General features: G+C 35.9%; 1 pseudogene across 1 annotated transcript; it reads left to right on the top strand.

Annotated features, from left to right (window-relative positions):
• Window positions 1-737: 737 nt before the first annotated feature.
• On the top strand, window positions 738-4,708 carry LOC143542814 (nudix hydrolase 16, mitochondrial-like; annotated as a pseudogene). Its single transcript, XR_013136959.1, has 4 exons — window positions 738-1,070; window positions 1,169-1,283; window positions 1,392-1,475; window positions 4,231-4,708. The product of XR_013136959.1 is annotated as a nudix hydrolase 16, mitochondrial-like (transcript).
• The last annotated feature ends 11,951 nt before the right edge of the window (window positions 4,709-16,659 follow it).

Below are 16,659 nucleotides of genomic sequence, written 5' to 3' on the forward strand. Positions count from 1 at the left end.
TAGGTCAATATATTCGTCGACTACCCTTGTCCCAAGAAGAATTAACATATATAAAATTAATTTAAATTTTTATAAATATAAAAGACACTACTCATTTATGTAATGTTTTTGACACGGATAAAATATATAACTCGTGTTTAGATGAAATGATTCAATCCACAACTAGTAACTCTCACACCATTTACACCAATAAACGTATCATCCTTACAATATCTACTTAAAAAGAAATAAAACAATGATAATAGTTAGGTTCTTTTATGGATATAGGTATTTGTGGAATTCGCTTTGATACCACATATTTGTTTTACTTTTCTCAAATTTCTCCAGTGATGTTGGTATCAGTACATGTACGATCAACAAATAAACTGAATTAACACGGGTGCCAAATATGCTAAATTGGTACGGTTGAACTATATGATTAGTAATCGGTCATACCTAGGTTTTAGACATAAATATCAAAGTTCCCAATAGAACCTATACATATTCTAAATTGGAACAAAATACCGAAATACTTGTATCCGTACCGATAATTATCAAATACTGATATCTTAAAATCTTGATGTCGATACCCGTACCAAATAGACTAATTCGAAACATGTATGTACTATTTTCAGAAAAGATGATCAAATCATGAAATAACACCCGAATCGACCTGACCCGACCCGATTCAATTTGGATCCACACACACACACGCAAGAAGTCTGAAATCTGCGATCCATTTATCCTCTTTTTGTCTATCTCATATCTCCAAACACCCTTTCTTTTCTTTTCTTCCATTGCAAGAAACTGAAAACGGATCAATGGCGGCAGCATTGTAAACGAATCTGAATATATTTTTGTGGGTTTTGAGAAAATTAACAACAACTGCTGCTTTTGTTTGTTTGTTGGATTATTGAAGTGGGTATAACAGCAGCAAGCAAACGATCGATCAGATAGATAGATAGACAGATAATGATAAATTAGGTTACTTTTTGAATGAATTGATTGGTTGATAGTGAGATGTCTGAATTGGTGGCCCGCACTGGCCGTCATCATCAGCGTTATGAATCCGGCTGCCGTCTCATTGCCGGGTATACTTTCTATTTCAATTTATCAATTTCCCCAATTTCTAGGGCTAGGGTTCAGAATAATAATAATAATAATTATTATTAAATCGATTGTTTTGCAGGTGCATTCCCTACAGGTTTTGACAATACTCTGAACAAGATAATACTAATAATAATAAGATTGTTGAGGTGTTGATGATCAACTCTACTAGTGGACCTGGTCTTTTGTTCCCAAAGGTATATACTTTTTTATTATTGATGGACATTAAGTAGTGTTTGATAAAATTGCCTACTAAGATCTTGCTTTAATAATATGTAATAACAAACATAATCTTTAATCTTTAGGGTGGATGGGAAAATGACGAAACTGTTGAGGAAGCAGCTGCGCGTGAAGCGTTGGAAGAGGCTGGTGTTCGAGGGGAATTGATGGTGAGTTCAAAACTTTAAACTGTTATCTTGGTAGAAAAGTAATATAATAAGAGCAAGTTTTTTGTGCTATCTATACATGTACACCCTTGATTTTGTTATGATGTTATGTATTTGTTGTTATCTGCTTATTCCTTTTTGCAATAAGTCACTTGAAGCTGCTTATTTAAAACTGCTTTTTCACTCGTCAATATCTAGATAAGCAGTTTGGACAAGCAGTCCGAAATGCCCTTAAAACAATTTATTGCTGCATCAATATGCAATATATAAAGAATAGTATTCTATACTAACAGTTAGATATATGGTTTTGTCTCTTTCTCTCTATTATCTCTCTGTATATCTGTAATTACCAATTAGCGTGTTGATGACTTGATTCTTGAAAGTTGAATAAAAGCATATTAGGAGCTTCACATGTAAGCTATTAACAATGCATAAATTGTTCTGAGACCTGCCTTATGATTCATATTTACCTGTGAATGTTGTTGATTTTGAGTAAATATACAAAATTGCTAAAAGAAAATAGGTCAAAGTTTGCCTAAACATTAATTTTGATGCATAAAACATCCTGAATTCATTTTATGCGATTATTTAGATAGTTCATCATCATCGTACTCAGTATATCCCACCAATAGCAAAGCTATGGTAGTGTCTGAGGAGGGTAAGATGTAGACAGCCTTATCTCTACCCCATAGGGATAGAGAGGCTGCTTCCAGTGAGACCCCCGGCTCGATAGTAGTTTTGCATCAAGCCTTGGACATAACACACATAACACACAATCATCGGGACACCGGCTGATTGGTGCATGTACCCTTGTCTTTCGGCTATCAACGCCACCACAAGATGCCTGATTAACCTTCCGCCACTTTTAACGTTATTTTCACGAGATTAGTAAAATAACGTCAAAATTAGTGCAATTTTACTTTTGCCCACCCAAGGGTTCACACATATATACATTATATGTGCGCACCGCAAGCAGGGCGTGATTATTTAGATAGTTATTGAAGTAATATAAGTTTCACACTTTTAGTCACACTAAGTGTTCACATAATTAAAAAATGTGGAGATTGAGTGTTAGGGTCACCCTGGCCTTACCATACAAAAATACTCTGTTTTTATACATTGTGCATACGTAAGTTGTAACATTAATAAGCACATATAATTATATGCTAGCTGACATCAACATTGATGAATTTTTTGCTAAATTTGTGGCAACATTACAACCACAGAAGTTCTGAAGAAATGAAATTATATAAAGCACTGATACATTGGCTTTTGTTGATGAAACCAATAATTAGAGACCATGGAAATAGCTTCTTATGGGGCGTTTGTTAATTGGATGTGTGTTTTCAAAGTGATTTTGTGAAGGTGAGTATTGTGAACTACAGTGTTTCAACATATTTGTGAAAGAAAGAGTGAAATTGGAGTAAAAGCTCTATAAAATTGGATCAAAAGAATGGATAAATAGGTAACTTATAGTTTTCCATTACATAGTTGGTAATTTGGTAGCAAGCTCATATGACTTACTGCACGAAACTGAAATGAACCTCACATTTTTTTTCTGGATTTTAGCAACTAACTTTACGGGGGTGTTTGGGATTCCTTATTTTAGCTGCTTATACAACTTATTGATTATAAGTTATAAGGTGTTTGGGAAAGTTAGGTTTTGTGAGTGTATAAGGAGGTAAAATAAGGAATCCCAAACACCCCCACATTAGGCACAAAATAGAAACCAACTTACAGATTGCTGATGTGGCAGGGGTACTGGTTGATGCCATCCCAGGGTCATCAGACTCCATGTATGCAAAGTATTGTTTGTGGCAAACAAAAAAAAAAGTTGTTTGCAACTTTGAAAAAGATGATTCTTTTAAAAAACATATTTGGAAAAAATATCTGCTAAATGTCACCTTAGAAGCCCACTAAAAGTATGAATTAGATGTCACAGTGAGCAGTTTTGGAAAAGTTAACTAAAAATGACCTACTATTGGTTGAACAGGCCAATCGTTGATGCAATGGGTGATAAAAGTTTAACTTGATTGCTAAAACCGGCAACAAAATGTAGGTTTGCTTCTAATTTAAAGTTGATTGCTATAATCAGAAAAAGAGTTGCAAGTTTTTCTGTATCGTGCAGTTTGTTCTATTTGAATTTATTGAAAGCAGAATTCGTTTTATAAACTGAGTAGTCGAATAATGAGATTGATGTTGAATTTGCTTGAAGATGATAATTTGTTGTGTGTGGTATGCAATTATTTCAGGATTCATTGAGGTATATATGATGCAATTTTATGGGGGGAGGTTAACGTACAAATGAAATTAACGTGCTAAACGTGAAAATCAAGTAGAGTAATTATCTATACAATTAGAGTAATTATCATAGAGTAATTATGCAATTACTCTATGATAATTACTCTACTTGTATACATAATTACTCTATTTGATTCTCACGTTTAGCACGTTAATTTCATTTGTATCTGATCCAAACCCCAATTTTATGTATATGGTGTTTTGTTTATTTTTACTTTTATATTCTATTCTTAAGGGTTATTTATGAAAAGAAGAGAACTCTACATATTTTTACTGAATATGCAGTTTAGTTTATAAACTGTGTTCCTGATAAATAACCGTTTGGGACTTAACTGGTAAATCGAAAACAAAGTTTGAGGAATACACCAGTCACAAAGTTTTATATATTTTTGAATAAAAAAAGTTCAGGACTTTAACTTGATTCACATAACCCATTATTGGATTATTTTGTTTCCAGCATTTTTTAGGCCACTACCATTTCAAAAGCAAAACACTACAAGATGAATTTAGCCCAGAAGGCAGGTGTCGGGCCTCAATGTTTGCACTATTTGTGAAAGAAGAATTGTATTCATGCCCGAACAGAGCCGCCGGGTCAGAACTTGGGTCACAGTTCTTGAAGCGGTTGAGTGTTGCAGGCACTCATGGATGCGGGAGGCTCTAGAAAACGGGTTCAACAAATGGAGTGATGATGGTATGGTTCGAACCATGAAGGCTACAAATAACCAATTGGATGCTTGTGATGGTGACAACAACTCTAACTAGGTCCTATATAGGTGCACTAGGTGAAAGAAAAAAAAAATGATTTTGAGCATTTTGTTCTTATTTACAAGTTTCTTGTTTTAGATGTCAAGAAGGTACATCGCAGATTGTACTGATTTTAACTGTTTGGTTGAATTTTCTGAGTTTTAAGACTAGTTTACAGTTGAAAATTTTAACTTCCCTTTTGTCCCTGTTTTCATCTTTTCTTAGGATAATGCATGTTAAGGTTATTCGTGTATCCACTTTAGGCATAAACTCCGGCGTTCATTTTCACTTTCCCATCACAGTGACGCTGCTGATGCTCTTTATCTTTCGCTTGTTGCATTTACATTTTATAAGCATATACCAATCTTAGTCCACCAGGGGCGTCTCCCAAAAGAGAGCCCGGGTATAAGGATTCACAAGATGGGGATTCACGGGTTCACGAACCCGTTTTTAGAGGTGGGAAGATGTGGGGAAAATGGATGTGGGTGCCCCATCCCTTCCAAGATGATAGAGGTTGAAAATGATGAAATGATGTGGCACATTTCAATTGGTTGGGTTAAGGGTTGGAGTGGGTTCAAGTGGTGAACGCCCCTCCCCCCTTAGAGTAATATTACGTAATGTTTGAATCATTAGCTTCATCGACATACGCATTTTATTACGGGAATACATGTACCAACATGTAGAATGATAAACCATGTACCTGGAAAACTATACTTAAGTCCAATGGGCAAGTAACGGCCATAAAGGAATTCGACTTTTACCTAATTTACAAATCATCATGAGCATAATCTTCTTACAAAAACCGATCATGTGCCACTTTCCTCCCTTTCCTTGAACATCTATCCGGTGTTGCTTGATCCAACATATTACGCCTCTCAATATTAGTAGCAGATTTGAAATCGAAATCGAAATCCAATCCAAACCCCTTGTGTTTAGGTTTATACAAAAACTAGTTTTTATTACGGTGGTTGTTTAATATTAATTGTTAGTATTTATATATTTTTTGAATTTTAATGTTATTTATTGTATGTAAGTTAAGAATATACATATGGTTTGATGATAAAATGTTTCACAAATAAATTAGATGTTATAATCCGGTTTAAAAGCTATATGAGTTTGATGAGGCTCAAGACCCGTTTATTTTTTTACCATAAAATTGTTTCTTATTTATAATAATATATTTTAAAAAAGTCATATATTAATTTTTAATATATCCCTATTTTATAAGATTTTTACATCAAATATTTGGTGAGATTAAGCTTTAATTTGATGAGATGTTATAACCCGTTTAAGGAATATATGGGTTTGGTAAGACCCAGACCCGTAAATTCGGGTCAAATACATGAGAAGCCTCCATTTAAAAATCAAGTAATCTGGTAACTTCCATAAAAGAGGGGAGCGACCACATCGCGACACGTAGGATTTTTAAGTTTTAGTTTATATATATTATAGATAGATAGATCCTATGATATTCCCAGCTTACCATAAAGTTTAGTTGAGTAAACCTTCTATGTACCAACATATTTAATTTATTTAATATACTTGTTGTGACTTAAAAACTCCTTAAGTTTTTTTTTAGTGACTATAAGGTTTCGTTAAGTATATCTTTTATTGTTTAGCGAATTAGGAACATATATGCATTTTAAATGTTTATAATAAAATACAATAATGGAGATGTGACATAATTTAAATTTGTGGTTCCTAAGCAAAAAAGAGAAAATTGGAGGTTGATAATGTCATCCTCAATATAGAAGCATATGTCATACAAATATGCCGTTCATATATACAAGTCCAAAAAGTATATTGCTACTTGTTTAGTTTGGGGAATTCATTAAAAGTTATTTTTGGTTCAGTTTTTATATTCGAGTTACTTTAATAAATTTATCAACCAATAACCATACAATTTTCAACTTTTAATTTATTCCAGTTTAAGTAAGTAGAATGTGAAGCAATTAAGTTTTTATATAAAAAATAAAAAAAAAACTTCTTTGAATTTCAATTTTGCAATTCATGCAACGAGACATCAAACCCTACCCAAAGCAGCAGCAACCTCCGCATCTTGTGAGTGTCATCATTGCCAACTTGGCCCCACTGCCGACGGCTACCACCTTCCCCTTGCACACCGTCGTTTTCTTTCACTAGGGCGGCTCAACCTTTTTGAGTAAAATAAAATATATTTTATTCATGTAACTCTAACATGTGAGATTATATAATATTTCTAAACACACATATTCAAATGATTCCAATAGAATGGTAGAGTTGCGACCCGAGGATGAATATGCCGCAACACTAAAATTATTATTGGGTGCCCGTGAGTATAATTATATCTTTTTAGAGTCGAGTTGTTCATGTCTTTGAGCACGAGAAATCATAAAAAGCTGAAAATGTGAAGGTAATCAAATTCAGATCTTTGGATTAAGGGCCTCTCGACACTTTCCTGTTTGGTTGGTGTTACGTACATAAAAATTTATAGCCGTTTGAGAAATTTATTATTTCCAACATAAATGTCACACTAATATTATTATTATTTCATAGACAGTTTTGCCAGCTAATCTGCTCCACATAAATAACCAGATATAACTACATAAGATATATATGATAGATATATGTGAACAAATTCTTGGTTCTAGAAATCAACCTTACATTTAAACAAGCATGCATGTGTAGGCGTGTAGCCACAAGCACCGTTCATAAAAATGACACACGACAAAAAAACTTACCTACAATTTGATGTTACATGCCAACATAACATGAATCCCACGTCTTTGGGGAAAAAGCTAGTCTTTTGACTTTACAATTCTCATGTTGCTCACAATTGTTATTGTTGGACCAAATTGGTGATCATATATACTATAGTATACTAATACTAATTGATTAGTTACCATTAGTTATGAGTTATGACTGATTGATTGACATCCATTTCCAATGGATGATGGTTATTTCACATATAACTTTTCATCAATCATACAAATTCAAAACGAGACTCTACTAGAGGCTCTGGCCCTTGGATTTTTTAGGGGTGTTTCCCATTTAAACCTCTTAATCATTATGGATGTTATAAATCATAATATTATCAAACAAGGGTCAAGGGTGTACTCCATACCTTTAAAAACTTGTATTGATGTTTATTATGATTTCACTTTGTTCTTAAGTAAATACAGTCACACTAAATTAGCTTGACGTCACTATAATCAACTACAATTTGCTTATGTTTGTTTATTGAAGTAAATTTTACTGTTAAACCCGTATGTTGTGATATCCAAGAAGTGTAGTTAGGTTTCCATAATATAAAATAATCTATTTAAAGGCTCAAGTCTCATTCTTCTTAACGATGTGTTAAGTAGCTTTATACTTAACCCCTTTGTAAGCGGACGTGAAATAATATCCTCAGACTTAACATTGTTTATCTTACTATTGTATTATGTCCATGTTAGATGTGCCTCAACACCACTACTGCCTAGTCAATGGTGTTGGGTGCGGCGGTGGAGATAGCTTATAGGTACAGGTGTGGCTCGCATTTAATCTAAGAGTGTTTTTTCTTATTAATCTGACATGCTTACTTTTTATATAACTTAACAAATACAAAAACTAATGAAAATAATAATTCTTAAAACATTATTGATAAGTCGATTTACATACTCGTTTAGCATGTCGTTTTTTAAAACCTTTAAAATTCAAATATACGTCAATTAAGAGAAATATTTATCAACTATTAAAAGTGTGACTATGTGAGGTTGCGCGGGTTCCATTTCTTTTGATATGTAAATATTTACTTTATGTCGCCCAATCCTTCACTCACCTCATTTCTATCATCAAGTATCAACAAACAAAATCACTGCCAACATCTACCCATAAGGACCCTATAACTTTTTGTTTGTATTTTAGTTTTTCAAATACAATAAATGTTACAAATGAATTACTTTTACATGACAAACTTTGCCATGAAATGAAGCTATGCATCTTGTTCACAAGAGATGACGCCGGTGTTGTTATGTGATTTGGAAGTCACATATCCAATCCATATCGGTGCCCCGTCTAACATAGGAACACCTGGTCACTATTTTCCAACCTTTTTTTAAAATGTATAAAATGGTTGAAATGCATTATTTTACTTCTCTCCTAAAACCGAAATTGATTATGTACAAATTTTGTTTTTTTATAGAATCAACATATCTGTAAGTCAAGTAAAATATAACCTATATGAATAAATTAGTAGTATAATGGTATTATGTGCATAACATAAATTATTTAATACTTGTCTTAAATGTAACATCCCGAAATTTCAAGATAATATTAATTATATTACTTAATATTAGAGAGAAAGTTTACCCGGGTTATTAGGAAATAAATAATAGAGTAGGAGTTGGTATGGGTCGGGCTAGTGTTGGATTAATTGAGATGGGTTAAATGAGAATGGGCCTCGGGTCCGTGGGCTTAGAGGGATATAAATATCCCATCCCAAACCCAATCTTTCATTTCCACCTTCTTTCTTCACACACTCAAAACACACACATTCTAACCGATCAAGATTCGAAGCCGAGACCCGAGATTTTGTTGATAGATCTGAGTTGGTAAGGTAAGAACAAATCCAACAAAGCTAAAATTACTGAAAATGGTTAGGATTGGATGGGTTAACCGGACCCGAAACCCAAACTGCCCAAATCGGACCCCTAAAACGTCGATTTTAGGTCGATTTGATGGTTGGGATTTGTAGGCGCCGATCATACGATTCCGTGGGTACCTAAATCGAGTTATTTGGCTAAGAAATGAAGGAGTTATGGGCAAACAGATCTGCAGCGCGATAACTTCGCCTGCAAGATTAAGTTCGCCTGATGAACTTCGCCTTCAAGCGTAACTTCGCCTTCAAGCGTAACTTCGCCTAAGGATAACTTCGCCTATGGCCAAGTTCGCCTAAGGATAACTTCGCCTGAAGCCAAGTTCGCCTAAGGTTTAACTTCGCCTGAAGCCAAGTTCGCCTAAGGTTTAACTTCGCCTGAAGCCAAGTTCGCCTAAGGTTTAACTTCGCCTGAATCCAAGTTCGCCTAAGGTTTAACTTCGCCTGAAGCTAAGTTCGCCCGAGGGTTAACTTCGCCTAAAGCCAAGTTTGATTAGAAAATAAATTATAAAGCGATAAGTTAAAGTAAGCTAATACTAGGCCACCAGATTAGATCAGACGAGTATTGATACGTGTAACTTGTACAGTCAGCCGAGCTCAGATAGAGAAGGGATTTACAGCTATCAGGAAAAGAAGCAGAATTCAGGTGAGTTTCTAGCCCCATTCTTTGTTATGTTTTCGGGGCTGTGTGCATACTTGATGTGTTGTTAATACATTTATCCTAAGTGATAAGTGTATGCCATATGTGATATATGTTATATGAATGAATGATTGCTTGATGGTACGTGAACGATCTTCGGATATTGCACGTACTGTCAGGTTGTAACGTTATAAATATGGTAAGTATGATATGTATGTTTATGTGTATGAACGTAATAAAGTTAATAAAAGAAGGAAATGACGGTTGTATGGTTGTATGGTTACGAAAAGGGTACCGAACCCTAATAATACCCGAGGTATGATGTATGGTTGTATGGTAACGAAGAGGGAATCGAACCCTACTAATATTCGAAAACAAGGGACCAGACCCTTATAATATCTGTGATGTTAGGGACCAGACCCTTATAATATCTGTGATGTTAGGGACCAGACCCTTACAATATCTGTGAGGATAGGGACCAGACCCTCATAATATCTGTGATGTTAGGGACCAGACCCTTATAATATCTGTGATGTTAGGGACCAGACCCTTATAATATCTGTGATGTTAGGGACCAGACCTTTATAATATCTGTGATGTTAGGGACCAGACCCTTATAATATCTGTGATGTTAGGGACCAGACCCTTATAATATCTGTGAGGTTATAGGGCGAAAGGTTCTTTAAAACGTATGATTTTGAATGTAAAGAAAGTATGTAAGTAAGAAAGAAAGTATGTAAGTAAGAATGAAGGTATGAGTACTTATGTGTGTATGAAAGAAAGTTATGAGGTTAAGTACGTATGTATGTAATAAGGTATTGTATGGTATTGTATGATTAACTAGAACTCACTCAGCGTAGCTGACTTTTAGTATGCACGCAGGTGAGTAGGATGAGACAGCTGGCTTGAGTGGAGGACACATGGCAGAAGACTAAAGCCTGGCATCTGAAGATCTGATATGTTTTATAAGTTATGTTTTGATTTTGAAAGACAAGAGGAATGTTTTAAGACATGATTATGAATTGATATGTAATGTTTTATGAAAGTTTTATATTCCGCGTAAAGTTTTTAATAAACTCTGATTTGAAGAACTGTGTTTATGAGTAAATCCGACGCTAAAGTAGGGTCACCGGGTTCGGGGCCTTACAAGTTGGTATCAGAGCATAAGTTCGAGAGATTTAAGCATCCTACATGCTTAGACTCGAACAGAAAATGGGATTTAAGTAAGAAAGGAAAGAAGATGCCAGTTCAAGAATGCCATGTGTCGCTTAAGCAAGATCAGTAAAGGTAAGGTGTATGATTAAATGATATATGTTAATGAGAAAGGAAGGATATGTGAACGATAGGGATAGGAATAATTGATTGTTTGATTTGACTAATTGCTTAAGTAGAACTAGCACAAAGAGACTCATAAGGGGAAGTGAATAGGACACGGAAAGCAACGTGATCAGCTAGTCACAGCTGGCCACTGTTATTACCTGTTAGCCTTGCTATCCTTGTACTATATAGTTCCTTGAGTGAGGATGTTTGTGTTTTCCCTTTTAGAATACTAATGGCTGGAGCAAAAAGGTTTGTTGGTAAGGGAGGTCACACTGGACGTCCTCTTGGAATACGCGTTGTCCGAGAACCTTCTGAAGAACTAGTTACTACCACGAAAAAGGATAAAAGTGAAACTTTGCAAGGACCAAGCAGCAATGAAGGGTATCAGCTGGATCCTGTTACTCAATTTGCCATTTCTTACGCTGTAGCTGCTGCAGAGAAGAAATTTCGTACTGACAAGTCTGCCGAAAACCATGCAAGGGCCACTGAGAAGGCAGGAGGAGACGGAAAGAAGGGTGATGATGATAAGGGAGGAGCGAAAGGAACCAAAGGATCTGTAGATGTCGTGGAGTATGCGGGGAAGAAGATACCAAAGGTCGCGGGAAGGGAAACATGCAAAGTGTGCGGGAAGATGCACCTAGGAGAATGCAAGGCTGGTCCAAATCAGTGCTACCGATGTGGGAAGAAGGGACACATAACTCGTGATTGCACCGAGGACCAGAAATGTTATAAGTGTGGTAAGTCGGGTCACTTAGCTAGGGATTGTGGGGGAGCAAGAACGGTGGGGGAAAAGAAGAAAAAGAACCCAACCCCAGAGCCAGAGGAAGCCAATGAGGTGGATCCACGCAAAAAGAAGGCAAGGCAAGAGGGGTTCACTGCTTGTGAAAAATGTGGGAAGGGACACCCCGGAGAGTGCAGAAAGGGATTTGGTGTTTGCTACAGGTGTGGAAGAGCAGGACATTCCTCTTGGGAATGTGATGATTACCATAGGTGTCACAACTGTGGAGGACGTGGGCACCTAGCAAGGGATTGCAAGAAGCCAAAGGGAGGACATGAAGGAGAAAGGAAGGAGAAGAAATGGGCTACCTCTGCTAAGCGGTCTGGCGAGATGGTGACAACAACTGATGAGAGGAAGGCCAAGGTTGGGAACAAGGATGCGTGTAAGACATGTGGGCGAGTGCACCAGGGAGAATGTAAGACTGGGACAGACAGGTGCTATCGGTATGGAAAGAGTGGGCATTATTCTCGAGAATGCCCTGATCGTCCAAAGTGCTTCAAATGCGGAAAAGCTGACCACATGGCTAGGGATTGCAAGGAATCAGGGGCGGAAGGTGCGAAAGGATGAAGACTTGGGGAAACTGCAGAGAGGAACGCTTGATGAAGGAATAATTGCTCATGCAATGGTTTTGTTAAGTTACTTTTGCTTAAGGAATTGTTTTGTGTTAAGGTTTAAAACTTATGTTTATCAGTGACGTGTAATATATTGAGTTTGGTTATGAAGGATTATTATGTTGTGATGAAAGGTTGTTTTAGACAATAGTGTTAAAAGTACTAATCGAAGCCCTTGGAGGTATGAGATGAGTTGTGGCACATCGAGGGTCTCATGGACAAGCTACCTTAAATAGCTAATACACATGACCACCATTCGATGACTGCAAAGCCGGAAGTAAGAAGGGTAACTCAGAAAGCGAAGGCGATTCAATAAAGCGTGTAAATATAAGAAGTTTTCCTTTTATGAGGAATAAGTTAGGTTTCGGGGACAAAACCTCTTTAAGGAGGGAAGACTTATAACATCCCGAAATTTCAAGATAATATTAATTATATTACTTAATATTAGAGATAAAGTTTACCCGGGTTATTAGGAAATAAATAATAGAGTAGGAGTTGGTATGGGTCGGGCTAGTGTTGGATTAATTGAGATGGGTTAAATGAGAATGGGCCTCGGGTCCGTGGGCTTAGAGGGATATAAATATCCCATCCCAAACCCAATCTTTCATTTCCACCTTCTTTCTTCACACACTCAAAACACACACATTCTAACCGATCAAGATTCGAAGCCGAGACCCGAGATTTTGTTGATAGATCTGAGTTGGTAAGGTAAGAACAAATCCAACAAAGCTAAAATTACTGAAAATGGTTAGGATTGGATGGGTTAACCGGACCCGAAACCCAAACTGCCCAAATCGGACCCCAAAAACGTCGATTTTAGGCCGATTTGATGGTTGGGATTTGTAGGCGCCGATCATACGATTCCGTGGGTACCTAAATCGAGTTATTTGGCTAAGAAACGAAGGAGTTATGGGCAAACAGATCTGCAGCGCGATAACTTCGCCTGCAAGATTAAGTTCGCCTGATGAACTTCGCCTTCAAGCGTAACTTCGCCTTCAAGCGTAACTTCGCCTAAGGATAACTTCGCCTACGGCCAAGTTCGCCTAAGGATAACTTCGCCTGAAGCCAAGTTCGCCTAAGGATAACTTCGCCTGAAGCCAAGTTCGCCTAAGGTTTAACTTCGCCTGAAGCCAAGTTCGCCTAAGGTTTAACTTCGCCTGAAGCCAAGTTCGCCTAAGGTTTAACTTCGCCTGAAGCCAAGTTCGCCTAAGGTTTAACTTCGCCTGAATCCAAGTTCGCCTAAGGTTTAACTTCGCCTGAAGCTAAGTTCGCCCGAGGGTTAACTTCGCCTAAAGCCAAGTTTGATTAGAAAATAAATTATAAAGCGATAAGTTAAAGTAAGCAAATACTAGGCCACCAGATTAGATCAGACGAGTATTGATACGTGTAACTTGTACAGTCAGCCGAGCTCAGATAGAGAAGGGATTTACAGCTATCAGGAAAAGAAGCAGAATTCAGGTGAGTTTCTAGCCCCATTCTTTGTTATGTTTTCGGGGCTGTGTGCATACTTGATGTGTTGTTAATACATTTATCCTAAGTGATAAGTGTATGCCATATGTGATATATGTTATATGAATGAATGATTGCTTGATGGTACGTGAACGATCTTCGGATATTGCACGTACTGTCAGGTTGTAACGTTATAAATATGGTAAGTATGATATGTATGTTTATGTGTATGAACGTAATAAAGTTAATAAAAGAAGGAAATGACGGTTGTATGGTTGTATGGTTACGAAAAGGGTACCGAGCCCTAATAATACCCGAGGTATGATGTATGGTTGTATGGTAACGAAGAGGGAATCAAACCCTACTAATATTCGAAAACAAGGGACCAGACCCTTATAATATCTGTGATGTTAGGGACCAGACCCTTATAATATCTGTGATGTTAGGGACCAGACCCTTACAATATCTGTGAGGATAGGGACCAGACCCTCATAATATCTGTGATGTTAGGGACCAGACCCTTATAATATCTGTGATGTTAGGGACCAGACCCTTATAATATCTGTGATGTTAGGGACCAGACCCTTATAATATCTGTGATGTTAGGGACCAGACCCTTATAATATCTGTGAGGTTATAGGGCGAAAGGTTCTTTAAAACGTATGATTATGAATGTAAAGAAAGTATGTAAGTAAGAATGAAGGTATGAGTACTTATGTGTGTATGAAAGAAAGTTATGAGGTTAAGTACGTATGTATGTAATAAGGTATTGTATGGTATTGTATGATTAACTAGAACTCACTCAGCGTAGCTGACTTTTAGTATGCACGCAGGTGAGTAGGATGAGACAGCTGGCTTGAGTGGAGGACACATGGCAGAAGACTAAAGCCTGGCATCTGAAGATCTGATATGTTTTATAAGTTATGTTTTGATTTTGAAAGACAAGAGGAATGTTTTAAGACATGATTATGAATTGATATGTAATGTTTTATGAAAGTTTTATATTCCGCGTAAAGTTTTTAATAAACTCTGATTTGAAGAACTGTGTTTATGAGTAAATCCGACGCTAAAGTAGGGTCACCGGGTTCGGGGCCTTACATTAAAGAACTACAAAATTTTTATAAATGAATCATGTTCAATACACAAAACGATTTAAGTTTGTTGATTATGTTTTCACAATAATTTGGTGTTAATTATGTCATGAAACACGTTGTCTATACATATAGGAAGAGGTTTAATAAAAAACACTAAATTATACGAGAAAAGAAAAAAGAAATAAAGCTAAATCATTTAGTTTTTTCTGTCATTAATTTATATATTTATAAACTTTTACTTTTACATACAAATTAATGTCTATATTTTGTACATAAAAAACTATTAAACTAATTTATTCATATGTTTTTCTCCTTACACTTAAGCGTTACCTATAAGGCTATACATATGTAGCAATATACCTTAAGCATTATTTACACACTCCTATACATGTATAGGGCTTTACAAATAAACAAAATATTTTGTCTATATAGTTTTTGGAATATTAGATGAGACATACAAACATTGCAATTAATTTTGTGTAGATATTATGCATATATATAATATATATACACACACGAGAGGCTGGATGCTTGGAACCAAAGCTCTCTCCTTCACATACATACACCTACCAACCATCACATGTAACCTGCCAATAATTTCTATCTTAATTTTTCTACTTTTGTTTTCGAATCTTGTACAAAAATGGAGAAGCAACCAACCGTAAAACACGAAAAAAGCTCCCAAAAATCCAACAAGAAGACACCGGTTAAAGTTGTTTACATCTCTAACCCTATGAAGATCAAAGCCTCACCATCTGAATTCCGAGCAGTCGTGCAACAACTAACCGGTCAATACGCTACCTTCCCACCATCCCATCAACTCCCCGGTGTTCTCAAGACTGATAACAACTTTAACCATCATCAACAACAACAAGAACAAGAACAAATAGGTTGTCAAGACAAGTATTGCCAACGTAGCATGGATTCGGATCTTTGTTATAACGAATCTCCATCATATGAAGACGTTATGGATGATGATTTTATTATCCGCCCACAGAATATGTTGCTTGATGGTTATTCACCACTCTTGCCTTCAGACTTTGGGTCTTGATCATAATTATGGTTGGATTAACTCATGTACTATTGTATAATATAATAGATCATTTGAAATATATATATCAAAAAATATGTGTGTTGAAGATTGCTACAAAGTAGATTGTTTGTGTGTGACTAAGCTCTGGGATTTGAATAAGTATCAAAGTATTAGAAATGATATGCCTATTCTCTAAACAAACTCCAACGTGAAAATAAGTTTTTTTCCCTTAGTCTAGCTAGGCGACTTGTCACTCATCCCGCTTTTAATGTTTGGACTTTGGATGTCTATCTCTTTTAGTTGTAGAGTTACCATGTTTCTAATTTTCTTGTGGACTTTGATTATTACTGTGAAGGATTTTCAGGTTCTAAAATCCATGGTATGAAACTATGAATAGAGCAATGATACATAAATGTATTATTGCAAAAACCGATATAATATTGTTTCTTGAATTGCCTCTTAATTATATAGACTAACCATGTTTGTGATTCTTAGTCCCTTTCACATATTTTATATAAAGAGTCACTCAAATATATATATATATATATATATATATATATATATATATATATATATAGGATCAGGATCATGAGAGAACCTTT

The sequence above is a fragment of the Bidens hawaiensis genome, unplaced genomic scaffold (genome assembly GCF_021521415.1).
Source record: "Bidens hawaiensis isolate Kalapana, Puna unplaced genomic scaffold, B.hawaiensis_p1.1 tig00012997_1, whole genome shotgun sequence".
Lineage (NCBI taxonomy): Eukaryota > Viridiplantae > Streptophyta > Magnoliopsida > Asterales > Asteraceae > Bidens > Bidens hawaiensis.